Raw genomic sequence first — 22,679 nt, 5'->3', positions numbered from 1 at the left:
AAGAGAACGATCGAACGTCTAGCGAGTGGCCGAGGCGCTTCGAAGAAACCCCGAAAGTGGTTGCTCCCCCCCCCCCCCCCCCCCGGCGCAAGCAGCTATCATCATCGTCGGCCGCCCAACCCTGTACCACTATTTTGACTTTTGTGCGCCACTGCTCTCGAACCGCTTGCAACTTTGAATGGTGGTGGCGTGCCGATGCATCTTCTATTCTTCGCTCTGGGGCTCTTTGAACGCAAAACGTCTCCCCTTCGGAAAAGAGCGATAAAAAAAAAATGGTCGCGAACAACAGCGTACCCTTTTTAGGTTCTATGCAGGTGAAAACGATTTGCGCTTAGGGAGCGTGCGTTCTTTACTTGCAGGCGCCTTGCTTCGTTTCATTGTAACTTGGGAAAGAGCGGCCGCAAGGCTCCCGAGAGCCAATCGCTGCGACAGAACGAAGCATGTGACAACTCTCCAGTGCAGGAGTGAACTGTGTACATACGCTGTCGCGTGCATCCCTTCGAAGCCCTGATTGGGTTCCTGGGCCCGTAGCCTTCGTCGTTTGCCACGTTATGCTGAAACTATCTTAAGTTGCTGTTGCCCACACTTGTTTTTGTTGTTTTCGGGAATGTCTGATGCTGTCTTTTTTTCGCGTATTGTAGCCTTTGATTTATCCGTACAGACTAGTTACTACAATAACAAAAATAGCCTAGTTTGGCGTTTTTTAACGCCGTTTCCCGCGACCAAGGGTCAAAGAGGTACTCCGGCGATTTTATATTTTAGTTATCCCAAAAAACAATATTTTCTGAATCCCCGTCGCTTACCCTTTCTGGTATGCTATATTGTTTGCAAAATTAATAATAGTTATTGCAAAATTGACAAATGAAAATGATGCCAAAACCAACATTCAAATATACCCACACTTTTCAATGCCGTGAGCCATTTATTCTTTCAGTGGACAAATACTTGCTGCGAGATGAATCCTATACGAATAAACAATAATCAATTCATGTATCAAAACTTTCAACTCAATGAAATATAGTTCGTTACCTATTTGCAATATTCACGGGAAGCTATACACTTGTCATGAGAAAGAAATGCTATAAAATTAAGAACACAGTTGTTGAACTTCGCAATAAAACAAAATAGATTGTGACTACAAAGTAATCTGAGAAAATGCTACTCTAGAGGTGGGCTGATAGTTCTAAAGAAGCAAATAAGTCGATCTGTTTTGGATAATTTGTAATGTCATGACGGGGTTATCGTAACGGGGTTTTTGGGTTTTGCTTTTAAGTTTTATGCTCGCGAGATCTGCATATCTAAAAGAGCGCGAGGGTGCACACCGACAGCATTAGCTAGATTTTATCGGTTGTAAAAGGTGAATATGCTTTCTTTGTTAGTTGGGTTGCAGAAAGCACATCCCATCCTACTTTTGATATTATTTTTTTTTTAGATAGATTCTAGATTTTTAGCTTTCCAGAACACCAGTCTACAATTAGAAGTACTTTGTCATGGCTTTCCACCGCATACGCAACCGGTTCTCGGGAGGCAAGCTAAATGCCTCCGCTTTCGATTTCTGTTCAACTGTTTCGAGACTTCAACGACGGTGAGTGCCGCCCGAAACATTTCTCATCTTCGCGGTATTATTTTCGGCCATAAATTTTGCAATGCTCCTACGTTGATGGTCCCTGCGTAGCTCAAGATGACTCTAATGTCTAAGTTGATGGCTGTTGCGCAGCGGACTCCATACCCTGTTCACTCCTGAGATGATAGTGGAGTAGAAACTATACCGGATCGTTTGGTCAGTCACAAGCCTTCCACCACGTGATCAGCGTTCTTTCCATACCCGTGCGCAAAGAGCGAGGTCAGGTGACGAAAGGGAGCCTGCTGATTGGTCTAAAGATCTCGTAGCTTTTACCACATTATCGGCTGAGGGGTGAACAAAATACAGTGATTACTGTCGGGTAAAAACCGGTTGAACTATTTCAACTTGCGCATGTTTGTTGTCCTTCTTCAAGTTCACGAGTTGGAGCTTTCGGTTTCGCTGTCTGGACACTTGCCTCGAGTAATTGTGATGCTTCGCGTAATGCCGATCCACTTTGGTTCGACGAATTTCGAGTGGTTATACTTTGATTTATCTGCGGGACTCCGATTGCTGCACTTTTTTTATTCTCACTGCCGCCTTGAGGTGGCCCCGGTTGTTGCACATCCATCCATCAAAGTTGTGAGCATTTTGAGTGGTTCAATTTCGTTTGAAATACGGTTTGGTTGTGGCTGGGTTGTTGCCAAGATTGTTGTCAGTAAACCAGCATGCTAAATGCTAGTCTCGGGTTGTTTTTCTTATACGTTTACATTTGATCGAGCCTTTCTTAGTTGCTGATAGCCCTTCTTTGTATAGTAAATGCATCTATGGACTTGATATTAACTTGTGGACATATATAAATCAGTATTACGTTGTAAATCAACGCAATTATTCGACTACGCTGGTTAGTCCAATGCTCATCGATAAGATAAGTGTAGCTGACACTGCCACTTAGCGTCTGCGGTGAGTAATGTAGTATTCTCATGGCATCCGATATATTTTTCTGATGCCATGAGAGTGCATGGCATTCTCTTGGCATGCATTCAATCCTCATTCTCATAGCGTGCATGAGAATGAAGATTCGACTATCGGAAGGTTTCCACATGCCAGGAGCGATTTGTAGGCGGCCAGAGGTCGTATAGTTGCTAACGTTTATAGAAGAGGAAGCGCCCAAAAAAACGGACGGCAGCAGCTCATATAGTGCTGGAAGAGAACGAAAGGCAAAAGGATGAACATCGGGGTATCCCTTGCCGGGCCCATTATTTCGCGTCACACTTCGGAGGGCACCCCGGTGACGTCCCGACGCTACTTCCGGCCTCCCACCGTCTGCTTTCCGGGAAAAAGGCGAAAGGAACGTCGCTGCGGCGATAGTGGCGCGATATGATTTAGAGTGACGGGATGTTTTCTATGTTCACGTCATCGAAAAGTGTGTTTCTGTCGAAAAGGTGTTTCGACAGCAAGCGACTTTTGTCGACAGAAAATTCGTAAGGTTATGCTCGATCATACACAGGGTGTCACAAAATAAAATTTACACGGTCCTTTTTACCGCAAAAATAAATTAGGCATCGCCGAACGCTCATTCTCCGCCCAAAGGTAGCGCTAGAGGTCACAACCAGATGCAAAAGTTTCAGCCCGATCCAATAACTCAATCAAAAGTTCTAACTGATTTCTGAAAATTTCAGTGGGAAAATGGTAGCCGACGGAGTTTTCAGACACATGGGGCACCAGAAACCGAAAATGGGCTCCAATTTCTATTGAAATTTTCAGAAAATCACTTATAACTTTTGATTAAGTTATCGGATCGGGCTCAAACTTTGGCATCTGGTTGTGACCTCTAGCTCTACCTTTGGGCGGAGAATGAGCGTTCGGCGATGCCCAGTTTATTTTTGCGGTAAAAAAGACCGTGTCAATTTTCTTTTGTGACATCCTGTATTTTATTGTCTTCACGACGTAGTATACAGGGTGTTATTATTATTTCGTTTTGGAGGAACTGGCATAAAAAGAGAGGAGGTGAGAGTTAGACCTGTGCCGCCTTCGCCAAGTTTTTGTCAAGCTCGTTGAACCTTCGAAGAGGGAATAATTGTTACGGTAAGTATTTTGCGATTGAAGTATTGATGGCAATTCCCATGAGACGTCAGACCAACCAAAAGCATGTGTAAAAATATATTAGTTTTTAAGATACATTTTGATAAATTTTAACGTTTTTTTGCATGGCCAACAAACAAATGAGCGCCAAAAGAAGCGCCGCAAGCTCTGCCCAAAATGGCGCTTCGAAGAGGGTCGTAGTCCTTCCAATCATGTCGTCACTATATCGGCAGCGTGCACTTGTTGAGTGTGCCGACGACCCAAGCGACGATGTTACTGAAACGAATACGTCAATCTTTCAAACGACATTGTGAACAGGGTTTGCGGCGCTCTAAAGGACTTAAAGGCGCTTTTTCGCTTTAGCTTTTAAGTACTCTAGACCACAGTGGATCAACAAGCCCAATTCAAACTTTTAATGCGGCGCACTTTTTATGCGCAAAGGTTAAACAGGGCTAAGAAACATGGAAGTATATCAAGAAACTTCTCACAAACCATTACATTTCCGCAAATGCTTTTTAATTGGTATAGCTTCTAACAGTAATTCCCGTCGATGCTATACCTGTAACAGGATCCCCAGAACTAATATTTACAAATTTTACTGCAAAATGTTTCTTAATTAGCCAACTTCCAAGGACGATTATCCCCCCCCTCTAATGTCCCGCGAGCCTCTGGCGTTCACATTCACGACCATTAAATAAAATTTTCCGCGAATTTTACACGTTGTAATCACAGTATATTTTTAAATATTGCGGTGACAAAACTGAAGCCCGTGGCCGGTTCTAATTGAGAAGCACCCCGGGTTTTTACTAAACCGTCCATGATTCTATACCTGCATTCTAGTCTTTTTGGAGGTCAATAGGAAATGAGTGGTAAGTTGCAAATCACGCCGCGAGGCGAGGTCACCGCCACTCCTCTCCGTTTACGCCTGAGCTGACAGTACGGGGAGAGCTGCGCACTCGCCGGGCCAATCAACCGCCTGTCTTTTAATCACCTGACACCGCTCTTCCCTCGAGGGGACGCGTGAAAGAGTCATCACGCGGCGAAACACTAATAAACGTATGATTAGTTTAACGAGCACGTAGCTTCCACCGCACTGGCACCGGCAAAAAAATAGATCGACCCGGCCGGGGAATTGCTGCGCGACAAGCGGCTATGCTTCGAAAAGAGGACACGGTGGAAAAGGCCTCTTTCCACGTCCGCTTAGCTGTCTGACGGCGCTTTGTCCACGTCCGTTTTGTTCAACAAATGCCGCCTCGCTTGAGCGCATCAAAACTGCTTTCTGCACGGCGATAGATATTACCTTTCTTTAGGTGTCTATGAATCCCTATACTTGTCAAACATGAGGTCTAGTTTCTATATGGATGCATCCTTTGCCTGGCTATTCTAAAAAAGCTAAAGTACCCGGTAATAGCTTTTTACCACTCGCCTGGCCGATCCAAGAATATTATGTTTTCACCGAACGAAGTATTCTCTTCGAGTAACAGCGAGGACTGTAAGCACACGCCTTATATTTTAATAGTGCATGTTTACGGTTGAAAGCTCCTTCAGCAAGAGCGCGTAGCAATGCTACGCATAGTCAAAATATGTAACCATTAACATAACATTTCTCAACGCAGTGAAACCACAAGCTACCTTCGAGATATAGTGGGGCCTTTGTTAGAGTATCTTAGCGGCCTGAACATACTCCACAGCTGGTTGAGCCAGCTACTTTGAATACACGCATCTTGGATCTAAAAATAGTTTAATGCGAGGTGGCACGTTTGTGAAAGCCAAACCCGAAGTAATAGTAATACCCTATTGAAAATAAAACAACGTTCTGATATGATCTCTGCTAGTGTGCCTCAATGTGCTTCTGCTTAGGGTGGTGCCATCGTTTGATACCCGATGCCGACAGCACGCGCTCACAGGGAAAATACAAGGAAATCGCAGGAAACAAAATGTCGCCGTAGCACATTCTAGGCCACGAGCGCGTGCAAAGACACGCGCTTCAGAACAACAAATAAAAATATGCGTTCGAAGCAAAATGGCCAGATGTCATTACCCCAAGCAAAGTGCACACGAAGGCACCCTAATCTGTACAATAAACGTACCGGGATTTGCACAAATTATACATTTAGGTCATATGTTAGATATTACACCATACTTTATATTTGCCGTATAATACACGCCCTGCGTTTCCTAAGCTGTGAGTGACTATGGTTATAAAGGTAACAAATAATAATAGTAACAGTAATAGCTATAGCGTACATCCGCTTCTTTAACAACACACATTCTCTTCTCTCTTCTAAAAAGAGCGTGAGAATCGGTCAGTCTTGCAGTCTTCAATGATTTCCGCCGGCATCTCAAGGAGCGCCCGTTTCCGAACCCTAACGACCAGACGGATAATTCAAGGCTCAAAAGATTGGGTATTCTTAGGTCCGAAATGGGATGAACGGAAGCCAGCTCCTTGGCGAGCTAATCGGTCGATTGCTGCCGCCTGATCTTCTGGGGCACGTGTTTGTTGATGCTGCGACTCATTCGAGGGCATTACGCTAGGCGCTCGCAGGTTAAACCAGATTCGACGGACCCGAGGCACCGAATGTTGTGGACAGTCGCTACTACGAATATAGCGGAGGCATCTCAAGAATATGTATAAACACCTACCTTCCAGTATGTAATTACTTGACGGGAAGTGGAGTGCATCAGGTGTAGAGGTTAGGCCCCGATGCCGCGCCAATTTTAAATATTTTGTGCTGTGTCACTGTTAGATGCCGTCGCTACCACAACGAAACCCGGATTCCTAAGGCACAATCACGAGTCATCTCAATTTACCGCTAAGTGGTCAAAGCCCATCACACTTACCGGGGTAACGTTGTCTTCGATACAACTCTTAAATATAATTGTGCCCCCTTTCTGCATTATTCAATTGCAACTCCCAGGTGTGTTACACGCAGTTTCGCCCGAGTAATTGATTTTTACAAACCCGACCCGCATTAAAGTTACATAACGTATGAAGCAGACGCAATCTTCTTCCTCTCTGTCCGTGCAAATAGCCTCCTGATGCGTGGAACGTCTCCCTCAATGACGTGCACTTCTCTAAGCCTTTGCAAGACGTGAGTCAAGGCCGTGGGACCTGGCTCACATTTTCAGCAGGCCTTGCCGTCCGAGCACACCCCATTTAGGGTCTCGTTTAGGAAAGTATATTTGTACGGGTTCACCAGACCCAGATGTTTATCAAAACAATGAGATAGTGCTTGGGACTGGAGACGCCCCGCATTTCTGAAGCTGTCTGACTGTAGAAGACTTCAAGGACGTCGAAAAGAACTATACTTAGGGGTTTTCCAGTCAGTTTAATAAACAGAAAACAAAACAAAAAAAAAACGTTTGCTTGGAACAAGAACATGCGAGACGTTATCGCGTTTCAACGAGAATTTGTGCAGCAATTTCGGACACAATGTTTTAATTAAGCGTCAATGCCACTCACCTTTCGATAGGTTATGGTCACGGCTTTCGGGTCACCGCGACGCACCAGGATCGAGTAAACTTCTGAGCTCTCCTGTCTAAGCCACCGTGTATATATATAAACGATTATGGTGTGCGTCGTACCCACACGTCAGCGTCCTGCCTGCGCTACAGAGGCGAGGCCCGTGTGAGAAATCGCGCCCGCCACTTCCTTCGGGGGACATACTTCGTAGTTGAGAAGACAACCGCCAAAAGTCTCCGGAAACCGATAAGAAATGGCGTACGCTGAGGCCGATAGCGGCGCGGCCGCGTCTTCTCTTTTTTGGTATTTACCTTTCCTTTCTGTTGTAAAGATGTCATTCAGAGATTCCGCCGACACACACACGCAGACACGTGTCGTTGTGGAAAGAGTGCTGCATAGAGAGCCTAGACCTAAGAGAGGTCGCAATTCAACGCATCGAGAGCGTTTGCAATTAAATGGCGGACACCTCCCGCGCAGATTGGGTGCTTGTGCGCAGGCTCGAATCGCCACGAAGAGAGGAAGAGGAGAAAGGGTGTAGAGGCTGAGCAAAGGTTTGGAAACGCTTGCGGACGACCGACCGACGCTTTTGGCTCTCCCTTGCAGCCTGCATTGCAAACGGAGCCCGATAAACCACGTGATCACAATCGGGCGGTTGGAAGCACACTGGAATCTAGCTGCGCCAGTGCGGCATCGTGGAAGGAGGTTACATAACGGAAACTCGCACGCGTAGATACTGGAGGGCGGCATCCTGAGTTCCGGCGTGTGAATGGTTTGCGTGCGTGCGTGCGTGCGTGCGTGCGTGGAATGCGTGCGTATATTTAAAAACACCAGGATGCTTACAGAAGGAGGCGCGTGGGTGCGGCCTAAGAATAAGAAAGAAGAAAAAACTGTGTTTTGTGTTCGGGGGCAATGATCCCGTTCAAGGTAGAGCTAGCTGTACTCTAAATAGCGTTAAAAATACGCTTCTAAAATTGTGCGAATGGAAAGAGCTTCAATTGACTACTGTGGGTTTTTTTTTTGTTGTTGTTTTTTTACCAGCGGGCCAGCGGCCAGTAGGATAAGAAAATAAATATGAATGATCAATAAATATCTGCAAGAAATACTTAAAAAAAAAATTATATTCGCGAGGACAAATGTTGTGCGTTGTAGTTTTCATTATCGCTTCATCGCGAATGAAATCGCATTATGAACCAATAAGCGCGCCCCAGAAGGAACCACGAAGCAAGACGCTGTAAAAAGATCATGCCACATCCTGATAAGCTGTCACTGACTAAAAATGAAATAAACAGTCGTCATTAAAACGAAAAAACCCAAAACGTGAAAAACTAAATTAAAAAGGCGGTTCTCCTACAACATGTCTTTCTTATTATTATTTTACTAATTCTGCCATAGCTGTCAGAGGCTTCGGAAAGTGGCACAGGAGAAACAAACTTTGCGGACGCCGTGGCCTCCGCTTTCCTCTTCTCAAGTTCGAGGACAGTCGGCGGAATTAGCGAGTCAATTCGAAGGTTTACATGCTCCGCTTTCTTTTGTCTCGACCTCTTCGCTGTTGGAGTTGTTTCAATTTAGCCCCTTTTCGTTTCTTATGTTTGTTCCTTTATTTGTGTCTGCGTGACCGTGACAAAAAGCGGTTACAGCACCGCGTAACTCGAAACTCTCCTTCTGAATTTTCGTTAATGGTAATTGAGCCCGGCTTCACTTACAACTTTGGCAAGCGTTTTCCGTGGCCGTTGCACTCTTTGCGTGGGAATACTCGCCGTTATTATTCCAATACCGGGAAAAAAAAAAGAATGCTGCTTAAGAAGTGTGTCACAGCAGGCGGCGAGGTTGTCTTCCTGTTTTTGTTTTCTCTGACTTCATCTGGTGTCTTTCTGTACCTAAAGTAATGTCTTGTTTTTTAATGTTTCAAAACATTTTTAAACTAGGACACTCTAAAATAATTATCTTATGAGGGCCTTCATATCTACGATGCATTATATATATTTTTTTTTTCAAAGGATTTGTGCCTTGTTTTCTTTCCAAGTGATTTGAAGTTTAGGCTAGTGGTTTAATTGCTGCCATTTGACATCCCGAAAGTTAGTTTGTTGTGTGTTTCTTGAGCCAACTCGAAGCTAGTCAGCCTAGTGGCGTCTGGTTTCTCTGCTGTGTATGAGAAATTTAGCCCGTGCAGTGCGACTGTTAACATGGTGTCTGTAATCTCCATCACGTAGTAGTGATAACACTACTGCATGCTGATAGAATGCTCATCCTGACAAAAGTGGACAGTGGTGGGGAATGAGCGCAGGATCTCTGGCTCCTACAGCGCGAGCTTTGAGTCTACGTGGTTTGAGCTGCGGTGCTCTGAGGAAGTACTACGGTGGTATCTTCACGGTCCCATATGTGTTCAAAATTGACTAGAGACGCCAACAGACATCGCTAAACTAATAACGCAAGTATGAGGCCAACTTATTTTGTTGTCCGCGAAGTTATTGAAGTTACAATAGGTGGTCCCCCACCGTTTAATCTAAAACAAATATCTCTATTGGCAAGCACTAAAAGGTGACGACCGCGACAAGCAGGGGTTAACTCTGGACTGCAGAATTTTGCACCCAACTGATTTCTAGTTGTTTCATGGCGTCAATTGAATACCATGGAAGCTTGGTCCAGCAACCGTATAGCAGCATGAAGCAACAAATGTCCGGCAAACTCTTTTTTCTTAAACTACCTGCTGGACCTGCAAGCCTGCCTGTCTGTGTAGTCACAACACTGAAAAGCGCGAATATATTTGAATGTCGGTTTTGACATCTTTACTTGCAGATTTCGCAATAACTATTCTGAACTTCGAGATAGTATTAACATGCCGGGAAGCGCAAAGGCCAGTGATTCAGAAAACATGGCTAGTTGGGGTAGGTAAAAAAATCGACGGAGTGTCTCTATAACACACTCAACCACCGATCCCCCATGAATCCTCCCAATGTTGCACACTCTGAGCATGTACTGTAGGTCCCTACGGTAACGGGCAGCCTACGTACTCATCTTCCTCTCTTTCGGAGAAAAGGGCGATGGTTACGACTGAATATAGTCTATGACGTGAAACTTTGACTAAAATTTGTTGTGGAACTCTAAGGCGAGAGTTATCGTCCTTGGACCAACAGCGAAGGAAGCCCTAAGTGGTAAATTTTTCTCCGTTACTAAAGAAGGCCTCCGTAGGACAGAGTACGAATACGGCGTCAGTATTGGGCTGGAATCCCTGTCCAATCAGTGAGAACACCACTCCTTGTCGATCGCTGACGCCGTAGTCGTGCCCAATCTCTAGTTTACCGCGGCATTCTTTAATAATGCAGGAAGAGTTACCGCTTAGGCTTTCTTAGCTCGGAAGTTCTGCGTGGGCAGGGCTTGAAACCGATCAAACCGAATCTGCTGCGCCGGATCAACACCTCCTAGACAGCTTTCAAGCCTGCGCGTCACGGGACATGACGTCACGTCCCGGAGGCCTGCACGGGCGCCGATTGGATGCGAGTACCGCTTCAGCGTTCGCGTGGGACTATGATAGGAAACGAGTCCCACGCGAACGCTGACGCGGCACTCGCACCCAATCAGCGCCGGTGCATGGCATCCGGGACGTGACGTTATGTCACGTGACGCGCAGGCTTTGCTGTCTAGGAGGTGCTGGCCGGATCCGGGACCGCGACGTCAGCAGAGCAGAGAGGAGAGGCGCAGTTTCGGTTTGCAGCTGTACAAACAGACGACATTTCCCGCCCCGCAGCGCCCACTGGAGACTTTTTAATGGAAATTTTTATCTTACAGCTAGATTATATAGATTTAGGTCAAGCGCCAACTGTACACCTACATCATGTACCTTCAGAATAAAATGTAAGAGGTTGACGAAAACATTTTAGTTAATTAACTGACTCATTAAGCAACTTCGTTTTTTTTCTAGTCGCCCCCGGGATTCAAAACCAAGTTTAATTTTTTCTAGTTTCTTGCCTTCCTAAGAATACCCTGTGTATGTATATATATTCTCGATGAGTCATCTATAGACTTCCAAGTTGGCACGTCACTCGTTAAAAAAAAAGTGAGTTACCATTAAAATGAATTAATGAGACACTACATAAAACAGCCGGATATTTTGTTTGCTTCCGCGCAGTGGTACCGAGCCTGCAGGACGTTAGTGCGAGGAGCTTTCCAGCTCGGCAAGGAACGAACCCCGACCGAGCAGAGCGTACTCAATCACGACCGCAGCGGACACGATTAAGCCGCCCCATAAATTGCTTCGATACCCAAAAACACAGAAGAAGGCGTCGGGGGAGACGCGGGAAAAGAAAACAGAAAAATTGAAAACAGGCCCCACAAAACATCGACGATTAGAAAGTAAAAAGACGCGTGCCGGTGAAAAAACAAAAGGAAAAAAAAAAAAGAGGCTGACGTACGAGAGAGGCTATGTACTCTGTTTTACCTTATCATGGACCGCATTGGACGCTACGAGCCACCGGTGCCAATCCAATGTTGTGTTAAGCTCTATTCACGCCTTCCCCCCCCCCCCCCCCCCCAAAAAAAAAAATAAGTCCTACAAAAAAAAAAAAAAAACACGGGTGTTTGTTGTGGATATGACGAAAAGAATCATTCGCTGACAAGCCTCATATACGTGTTTTCGAAGCATTGTTCGCTTCAGCCACACACTGCTAACACATCGTACGTAGTCAGGTGATTTTTTCGCGGCACCGGATTGGCCGGGATGTCCTCGCGTAGCGTCCGTTGCGCTCCATCGTATAAGCTGGAACGAAGTGCAGCGCGCGCGTTGTAGCGTGCGCATTGCGCACAATCAGATGAAAAACACTAGCGCTAGCGTTTTTTTTTTTTTTTTTCTTTTCCTCGAGTTTTTTCGGCGGTAACAAATGACTCCGGAGATGTGAACGAACTCGTCTTTCTTACGGCCCAAGTTTGTCGACCGCGGAGGTCCGATCCCCGCCCCGCCACGGAGGCCGGAATCGGAAGCGACACGCAGCTTTCGAGCACTTTCCTACCCTTTTAAGTCCGCGGTAAAAGTATGCCGGTTTTAGAGCCATGCAAAATGCCTATAAACCCGTGACCCCAGCCGGGTTTGAGTTGACTCGCGTGATCTCGCGAGAGTATGCGTGAGTAAACTCGCGCGAGCGTCTTGTCGTAAACACCGTAAATGTCGCTTTTTTTTTTTTTTTTTTTTTTGTTGTTGTTGTTTCCCTCGCAACGTCCGGTTATAAACTCTTAATGCGTGCAATCTCTCGAAGGAGCATGTTTGGCTAACCCGTTTTGTGGGTTCTTCCAGGCTTTTGTCGTGGCTTATTATTGATTCTTTCAGTCCGCGGTACTTAGCTAGCCTAATTGCGTTGTAAAGTGTAGCGAGCAGACGAGCCGCTGCCCTTCTATCGCTCGCGGCGTTGTAGTGATTAAGGCTGTGATCGAGCAGGCAGTGGAGGGTACAGGCAAAGTTTTGTATTCCCGGCGTTTGTTCGTTTTTTTTTGTTTTTTTTTTATTTTTTATTGCTACTTTTATTTAAGTCATATATTGTGGATTTTAGCCTACGGCATGCAGCTTGATTTAGGGGAAGCTGGAGGGGGGTTGTGTAAAGTTTGTCGCGATGATTCACTAAAGTGAAAGTGAGGGTAAGTGATCGAGAGCGAGAGTGCGAAGACGAGCAGGTCTGGAAGACATAGAGAGATAGGGAGGTAAAGATGATGGAAAGATGGTGTTTTGCCTAATCCAGTTGTCGATGCGTGATAGTTGTTTGGGGCACGGCAGTGCAGTAGGCAATGCGGAGCGAGCAGTTCGATGTTATCAAACTCTACAGATTTTTTTTTCTACGAGGTAGCATCAAAAAGAGGAAAACACACACAGTTGAGATGCAAGGCGTGGTTCAGGCCGTGCGGCGATCCCTTTGAATATGTCGCCGTTATGATAATCAAGTTCCTGCCCAAAGTTTTGTTCCATTTTTTTTACGGAAGTTGATTTAATTACAGATTCTCGTTCCGGACATTGCAAAGGTTTAATAATTCAATTTGAATGATGAAAATTGAAGCCCGCCTGACTAACATTTATCAGAACTCGCAGGCGCACGAACAGTGTGAATGGTCGGTGCTGCGATCGCATTTCAGTGCCATACGCTGCTTTTTAACGAAAGATACAGACCTGTAGTAGCATTATTGGACAATCTCAGGTGGATTCACGTTATATTTGAGAACATCACCTGAGACTTGTCTCATTTCATCTGCAGGTATTCCCTTGGAGCCTAAAACTTCCTAAAACTGCATTCTTTTGAAAATAGCGATGTTGACCCCTACAACTGTTGCTCTTCTAAATCTATCAGGCTTCTAATTCTATGGATGAATATTAGAACTATAAATCAATTTATAACGTCTATGTGGGTTGAATGTGATTTGAAGTTGACTCTAAAACATCATTTTCTCAAAACACAATTTTTGGACTCGTTGAAAAGTTGCAGGAGGCATATCTCAGCATCTACAGCCTATAGAGGTATAACCTTTCCAGAAACATGCAGCTAAATCTGTGAAACATCCAATGTTGAGGGTAGATTTTTTGATATAACTCTAGAACATTTTCTATGATATCTTTTGTTTTATAACTTGTTAGCCATGCATCGAGCACTCAACTTCAATGTATGGTGATATCACTTCCAAGATTGTATTCTCCACGCTTCGCAGTATCTTGCCATGTGTTAAAATGATAATTTGTGGAGCAGTTTCTTTCCTTTAGTTCCTCTAGACAAAGGCAGGCAAGTTTTAGTTATGTTGAGACAATTCTACTCACTGAGAAAAGGACCAGATATTCAAAATCAGCACAAAAATACTGCAGAAGCTTGAGCAGTTTCATTGCGTTTGGTCATAAAATTAGAAAAAAAAATGCTCCAAGACCAGTGTTCCCCCTTAATACAGACCTGACCACCAATCGTCGACATTTTCCTGTTCACAAAGAAGTTCACCAGATACCAGGGAAAGAAGAAGCAGAAAATCCGAACTATCCGCTTCGCTACAGACTTGAAATGACCAGCGTTTTACCAGAAAAAGAAAAGAAATATATATATAACCAGAGTGAATCTGCGAATGTGGCGTTGACGTGTGGACTTTCTCCCAGCAATCCGTCATATCATACGCTGGTGAAACGCACTTCCGCATTGCGTAGCCTTCTGCCCACGAACGGTCTGTCCTTCAACGTGAAAGTGATCCGAGGCTGGGGTCATCAGAGTGAACCGGACCGTGTGATTATAGCCTCCGTAGAAAAGCCTGTCATGCCGAACTTCTCGCGTGACGAGAAATGGTACATGTATACACGCTGTCTTCTCACTTTGATCCGCTAAGGTATTTCGGAAGAAGTTTACTGCAACCGATGCGGGATTCTCTTGAATCGAGGTGTCAGCGACCCCCGTTTTCCCCGCGCGACTTGTTCCGCAAGTGAATGTCACATTATTTGAAGAACACTACTGTTACAGAACAGTCCGATTGAGAAGGAACCCAGAAGAGGTTGTAGTTTGTCGCATCAACTGTTACGTTAAACGGAGCTTTACTTTTGAGCGGAATGTCATATGACATATAAGACGGCTTGGCAGGAATGTCGTGGCAACCGAGAACTGTAAAGAACAAATTTCGGTTTATGAAGACAAGATGCTGGGAGCCGGGTTCTTACGGTATAGCCAGTGTCGCGAGATGTCGTGCCGTGTCGTTGTCGTTGGTTCGAAGTATCCGGTCAATTTTTATTTCGACTTCTCGTACTGGCGGAGCGTCGAGAACATAGCAGCGGCAGATAAAGATATGCATCAGGTTTCTTACGTGCAAGAATTTGCAGGTCTTCTTGTCTAATCAGCATTTTATTCGGCATTTTGAAATTTTACTCTGACTAGGCTTCGTTTTTTTAACTTTTTTGCTGTTTATTACATGCAATGCAAAAGCTGTGTTTTCTACCCAATGCGGCAGGATGAACGTGATATTGAGAAGAAATAGAAATAGTCGATTCAGGATATAATAAATAATTGTGTGAATGTTGTAACTCTAGAAATATAGGAGAACACTCGAGTAGCGATTCCTTGAAAAAGGAAATAGAGGTATATTGAAAGGAATGCGAATTTGTTAGGACAGCTGACTGGGCGAGTTGGTGGTTCATGTTATTTAGCGTAACAGCGCACCAAAAGAAAAAAAAAACACTTAAGGACACAGGCACTAGAAAACAAAACAAAAAACAGTCGTTCAGTGCTAACTAACAACTCTTGGTTTGTGTTGGTTATCGTCTTCCACTTACAATAAACAACTCTTCCTCTACGCACCAAAAACAAGATTCTAACTCAAGAAACTGAAAAATATAAAAATTATAAAATTCTCTTACAAATGAATAAAAACTAAAAATAAAAACAAAAATGAAAGTAAAAAAATGAAACTGTAAAAACGAAAACTGAAAAATACTAAAGCATTTTCTATGTTCCTGCCTCAAAGACCCTTTGGCCAAATATTCTAGTTCCCTTTTCGAAAGAGACATGGGCTGCTGACACACCTGCCAATACATCTTTCAATGCTTGCTGCATCTATAATTTTCCTGGTGAGTTGGTTGGGACTCTTGCCCAGCATAGTACACGTCTTTAAAATAGGCGAACACCCGCAGTCGCTACAGTAAATTACTGTACAAAAAGGTAAACTTGCCTCCAAGTAATGTAGTAAGCTGAATCAAGAAGCACAGAACGAACTTTGTTTCCCGTGTAGAATGTGTCATTTGTTTCTTCCCACTTTCCTGCGGGGGAGAGTACACAGGGCAGACTGGATGGTGTCTAAATGACCGCCTTGGAGACCATGGCAAAAACATCGTCAGCGCCAACTCTGGACATTTAGGACTTCACTGTAGGGATTGTGGGTATTCGGAGTTTTTCAAGAAGTGTACTGTGCTAGGCAAGAGTTCCAACCAACTCACCAGGCAAATTTTAGAAGCAGCAAGCATTGAAAGACGGAATGACAGGTGTTTCAGCAACCCATCTATAATCCTTTCAAACAAGAAACCAAAATATTTGGCTAATGGGTCTTTCAGGCAGCAAAAGTGAGCATTATTTAGTATTTTTAATTTTTCAGTTTCAATTTCAATAACAGGTTAATAATTTAGAATAGCTAAATCATTAACAATTCCGCCTTAAGGCATAATCTTAAGGCATAATTAGACCAGATATACAGATGGTCTGCTCTGCTTGTTATTTCATAAGAATTAAGCTGGACGCTAGAAGAATGAAGAAGAAGCTAGAATTAGGCGAATCTGCCGAGGTTCGAGCTCAGCTAGGTTCGAATTTTCTTAAGCTTTGACGCAAAGTTTGAGACACGTTCGACTGAAGTTTGACTATCATCCGCGTGCGCGTGGATTCAAAACGAGCCGGCACGGCAGAAAATGGGTGTAGCATTATTCCGAATTAAATAAAATGCTTATATGTTCTTCTTATGTAAACGTGAACGCTAGTGAGCGCTGTGTCAAATTTGATACAAACTAATTTATAACTAAATGTTTTTTTGTTTTTTTTTCTCAAAAGTTAGATTTTTGCGTAGAGTTCGGGCAACCTCGATTAAGGAGTGGAACTTGGTCGAAATGTGCTAGAAGTTCGATGGTTCACCGAACCAGTCGAACCTTAGGCCCGACAAAAGTTCGCGACGTCCCCATACACAAACTTCGCCCTCTGACGTCACGCCCCTGCGGCGGCGCCTCTGTCGGCACTGCACGTGTGCAGACGATTCATTTCACGCCAGTCCGGTTCGTGCACGCGTGTCCACACCTGGTGTGGACAAACGCGGGACTGTTGGCAAACAACGTAACGTAACCCCTGTGCACGTAAAGCAGACGAACTTGCGTTCCGCCATGCGGAACGCAAGTTCGTTTGCTTCTTGCACGGGTTGCGATGTTGTCAGAACGACGAGCTCTTATTGGCTGATTGAAAATAATAATAATGGGTAGACGTCGAGGCATCTAGCATTGGTGCCTACCCACAATCCTTTCAAACAGTGTCAATCAGAGCTCGACGTCATTCTGACGTCACCGCAACTCCTGCTGAAGATGCAGACAACTTGATCCCAGTATTTGGCTGGTAAACGCGCTTTGAGCATGCGCAGTGGCGCTCTCCTGCGAACTATCAAACGGCGCGCATGCGCCTACAGCTCAGTGTCTCGGCATTTATTTTTTTCTACCGGGTGATAAGCGGTGGAAAAGCGTATAGGTGCAGGCACGTCAAAAGGCGGCTTTAATGAGAGTACGCTGAAAGCGAGAGCGGAGGAGCGGGCGTAGCCTTGACGCCTCGCCGTGACATGACGGATACGCTCCTACTCGGAAAAGAACGGGGCGGTATTGTTTGATGTATCTCCTCGAGAACAGCCCCCCGCCCCAGCTTCCATTCCCATAACCGAGGATCACGCGGCACAACAGACTCCCTATCCGTTTCACCTAACGGTGGACCATAGCGACCGCCACGAGCAGTCACAGCCAATCCGATGAAGCATGGATGTCACGTGGTCTTCGGAAGGCAACTTGTATTCACGCGACGGGTTCGTAGCCCTGAAGTGGCCGAGATGGCTGGTAACGCCCGCTTCGATTCACCGTAAGGTGAAACGAAGTTCGTGGGCTGGAACTGGAAGACAACGAAAAAGGGAGCGCTCTCTCTCCCGACACACCCTGGATTCTTTTTTTTGTTGCTTTGTATAAGTACGCGTTAGCTATTCCTCGTGGCTATCTTTGCGCTTAAGGCCACGGTCCCACTGAATGTGGCAGTTTAGGTACTTTTTGGCAGGTCATTACTCATCTCCTTTTAAATACTGCTTTGTGGGATTGATGTCATTCGAAAGGCAATGCAATCCTCTTTCATTTGATATTATGTATGTGTTGGTTTTTACTGTTCATGCGCATTTGTAGCGTTGCGAATATGATGGCGCGGACCCTCACTTGCTCCGTTAGTTCATGTTTTATGAACGATCCATTAACGATAGCAGGGTTACAATATAGCAGTTTTGTTAAGATGATGTCGGAGCAGAATCTAACGATCCACTTTTTTGATATTTGCACTACTTTGTTTTTTTCATCCCTCCAAATATTGCCCTAAAATTGACATTTTTCAGCACAAATATGTTTTTAATGACAAGCGCTAGGGCAATGAAATTAGCTACAGATGTAGTGCTTATAATCGGTAATATGCAGAAAAAAATTTAATGTTGTGTAAAATTTTTTTGTTTAGATATTTTATATCAAACGTAGCACTTTTTTGTGCTTCGAGACATGGTAGTTCAAATGCCGCTGAAGAAATAATTAAACTATGATAAAATCTTTTATAACATTTAGAGCTACAATGGTTGCCCAAGAGGTGGACGATGGATTTTTTTCATTTTCAAAGTTATAACGCTCCAGGAGCCCTTCAAACTTACCTGTTTTTGACGCATATCTGTTTTGGACATCAAACAGATTTATTGGCATTTAATAACATTTATTGTTTGGAATAGATATACATTGCGATGTATTAAATTTTCCCAATGATCTTGCTTCGGTTTCTTAATAGGTGTAGAGCTTAGCTAATTTTAAAACCAATTAAAAACTGTTTGGGTGTTTTGTGGCGCTACCTGGCGGATGGCAGACAAACTGCTGATTTCTAGCGTTCAAAAAATTTTCGAGGGCGGCGTTGGCATCTGTATCATCATCAATCTCCGTGTCTTTTTACCTTCACATTTAAAAAATATATTGGAAGATTTACTATCGATAAATGAATGGTTTAAGTCTTGGGTCAGGCTAATAAATCTAAGACAAATAATTACACAAGCGTAGCGTGATATAATGCGTTCATTATTCGATATGATTGAAATCAATAAACAATAAAGACGAAGAGGAAAATAATACACCCGAGTTCACTTTATGCCTAGAGTCACTACATGAGCTTTAAAGTATCGGCACTCAGTTCCCCAAAATTGGTTAGGGCGCCGCCATTTTGGGTCTTGCTCAGAGCAAACGCACCTGCCGATCATCATGATCCAAAAGTACGATTTCCTCAGCATTAGATGCGGTGCTAGGAAGCTGATGCAATATTAAAATGCTCTGTCGCGGGTTGTTTAAACATTTGTGAGGGACGGAAAAGCGTTTCCTGTGATTTTAGATAAAGCTCCATATAACTAGCAACCATGATTTTAAGCCACAATTTTAAGCCAAGTGTCGTTACTCGGAACCGCAGCTTATTTACTGGCACAAGTGGGAACAATGAAGAAGAGGCAGGTGTCAAAAGGTAGTGGCTTGTGGAATCCACGGTGCTTACGTCATGGCCCCTCCAGGTATTACAAGCCTCTTGAACAAGAGCATGAATAGTGTCATTAAATAAGCTACGCTTCAGAGTAGCGACACTTGGCCTTATTGTGGCTTACAATCATGGTTGCCAGTTATTTGAAGCTTTATCTAAAATCACAAGAAACGCTTTTCCGTCCTCCACTTTCAACAGTTTTCGACAAAGCAAAGCAACATTACATGAGCTTCCTAACACCGAATCTAATGCTGAGGACGTCGCACTTTTGAATCATGACGATCGCCAGTTGCGCCTGCTCTGCACAAGCAACAAAATGGCGGCGTTCACAGCACTGTCGGGGAAGAGAGTTCCGATACTCTAAGCGCAGCTCATTTATTGGCAATAGTTCCCGCGAAACTCCTTTTCCCTGACTGAAACTGAAAGTAAATATGAATAATACACCATCATTATAGCTTATTTAGTTATAACAAAATACACATAATGAGAGGAGGAAGCGGGCGGGTAGGAGAAACGCGGGTTTTATGTGCGACCGTTCTAACCGCTCATTCACACTGGAAGCGGATCCGCGTTCGCAAAGCGGTTGCGAACGCGGTTGTATAAAGGTCCAGTACAACTGCACGCGCACTCGACGTCATCGAGTGCGCGTGCAATTGTACTGGTCCGCTTCCAGTGTGAATGAGCGGTAACCGTCTCAAAAGAAAGAACGCACGAGCTTGCGCTGGTTAAAAAAAAAAAAGGCACCAAAAGAAAAGATGCAGCACGCTGTGTTCTTTGTTATTAGGCGTCTAATTGCAAATTGTTGTGTGTATGTTTATACAGCCGGAAGTTAGTCTGCCTTAGTGGGCGTCTGGTGTCTCAGCTTTAGATGAACAATTTAGCCAGTGCGGTACAGCCGCAAACCTGGGGTCTTTAACGTGCACCACGCAGTAGTGATACACGACCGCACGCCGGTACGATGCTCTTCCAGATCGAAACGGGCAAGGGCGGGGTGGGTTCTGCAGCGCGAGCTTTCGCTCCAAGTGCTCCGAGCTGGTGTGCGCTAGACCATGCACTCGGCCACCGACCCCCCCCCCCTCCCCCTTTTTGTGCGTCTAATTTATATACAGGTAAAAGTATTTGAAGATCGACGATGGACGTCGATCGTCTCGAGGTAATGAAACGTAATAACAATGTATAAATAATAAACTTGTTGAAGGACTGAACGACTAAATTTTTCAATTCTTGGATTGTAATACGGCGGTAGCCTATTGTACTTACTGTTGATGAAGAGCAATATGAGGTGACGAGGTAATTATAAATTGATGAGGCACCATAAGGACAGCGACATTAGTGGGTGTCGAACCACAATGTACAGTGCCAGACTTTTTTCAAGTATCGTGTACCCAAAGACTTTCTTCACCCGCAACAGTATAAGTTAGAATCAACGAGGATGCTGCTTTACAACTGTACGTTGAACAGGACAACTGCACTGTGCAAAAGTGCGGCTTATTCGTTAATATGAGGGACGGATTTCTAGCAGCATTCCCTGATTGACTACTTGGAACAAATGGCCTCGTTGACGTAAAGTGTCCCCGTTCCAAAAGATTCTTGAAGCATACTTAAACCCCAAAGGAGTCTGAGGCGAAAAATAAGAAAAAGGAGCCTGGTGTGAAAGGTCCATATCACCACTATAGCTTCTACTGTCAAATACAAGGGCAGTTAAACAATACACAAAGAGAGTTTTGTGATTTAGTTATATTTACACTGAAGGTCATTGATATCCAGCGTATTCAGAGAGATGACACCTCCTGGTCAACCAACATATAGAGCCTTTTCTACTCAAGTTTTACATGGAAGGCCCCACTTCCGCTGAAATTCCTCACGTAGACGAGTTGTCCGACCGATTAAACTGCCATTACTCTCTATCTGGGAATCTCTCGATCTTTGTTCGTAGGCTACAGTAATATGAGATCGAGGGGTGTGGCTCTTCGTCCGCCGAATATTGCTTCGGCGGGTTTTTTTTTTCGTGTAAGATGAGACCGTCGCGTGCTGCCGGAACAAGAACCTGGCGATTCTTCACTAAACTGCTTCTTCCGTAAGCTTCAAAAGGGCTTTTTTTCGTTTCGCACATCATCTGCTCTGCTTGCCCGTTAGTTGCAGGATGGTATGGTGCACTAATGTGATGCCTCATGCCGGTTTTTTTCTTCAAAACCTTGTTTATTTTATTTGAAGCAAAATTTTGCGCGTTATTAGAGAAAAGTATTTTCGGTAGGGCAAAAGTAGGTAAAAGAGACCGTTGAACGTCAATGACGTGTTTGGACGTCGTGGCAGGCATCGTGTAGACTTACAGCCACTTAGAGCACGCATCGCCCATTACTCCGTAGATGGATACGTTTCGCCACCCACCGACTGAATAGTGGATCGTTTTTAGTTACTGTTCATGATGGCGTTGGATTCAAGGAAGACTTCGAGTCTTTCCACAAAGTTAGCCCAGGTACCAGGACTTTTGTCGAAAGCGGCAAGTGTTCGAAATGTCGACAACGTTGGTAGCCACGTGTTGTGCTTGACACTGGACACTTACCATTCGCTGAGAAGAAACTTGCTTGTTCGTCTGCCATGAGTCGTCCGATATCAGGTCGTCACCGCAACACCATCTCCCGACAAAACTGGTCTTCATTGTTCGCATGTCCATAGTTAGCAATCACGTCAACTTATAAATTCCCGAACGCTCATAACTTGGCGTCGCTAAACGCCGTTCATTCATAGCGTCTTCATTGCAAATAAACGTCTTCCTATTTCTTCTGACGGTTTTCCTAAGCTGTGCTTACAACATTATGTGTGTCGGTACTTCCGAAAATATTGCAACGGCGTTTGTTTTCAGGGAACTATAATGTAACAACCTTTACAACATCTTCCGGACCCCGTGAAACACAATATTTCGTGACACTATTTTAGTCGTCATTAAAATGATGAGATAAGTACCGTAAATCGCGAAGCAGTTTACTTGACGTCCGTTTCCCCTGGTTGAGTCTACTGAGCGTGCATTCCTGCAGAGGAAATTTTTATTGATAGAATATTGACACGTATATCAACATTTGATTCCTTCTTGGTAAGATTTATTGCGAAAGCCCGTTACAACCGCCGAACCGCATCTCCGTATATCAAAGAACAATTTATACCCAGCCTGACATTCTCGCATACATCCGTTTGCTGGGCCACGCTACTTGAGCTATCTGAGCACAGCTGGCAGCGGCGCGAGCAAGGCCACGAGGCGAACGTGATGGTGCTCGAGCCATCCCACTGTGAACCAATGTTTCGGCCACCGCACAGG

The 22,679-nt window shown here is 44.5% G+C and overlaps 1 protein-coding gene across 2 annotated transcripts in view; it reads right to left on the bottom strand.

The window, feature by feature from the left end:
* LOC8043230 overlaps positions 1-22,679 on the bottom strand; it is a 237,567-nt gene that overhangs the window by 9,717 nt on the left and 205,171 nt on the right. The gene's annotated exons all lie outside the window — the stretch shown is intronic.

This window comes from Ixodes scapularis, unplaced genomic scaffold, assembly GCF_016920785.2.
Source record: "Ixodes scapularis isolate PalLabHiFi unplaced genomic scaffold, ASM1692078v2 PGA_scaffold10__122_contigs__length_95168666, whole genome shotgun sequence".
Taxonomy (NCBI): Eukaryota; Metazoa; Arthropoda; class Arachnida; order Ixodida; family Ixodidae; genus Ixodes; species Ixodes scapularis.
The sequence above is the reverse complement of the archived record's forward strand: the minus strand, read 5'-3'. Positions and strand labels throughout refer to the sequence as shown.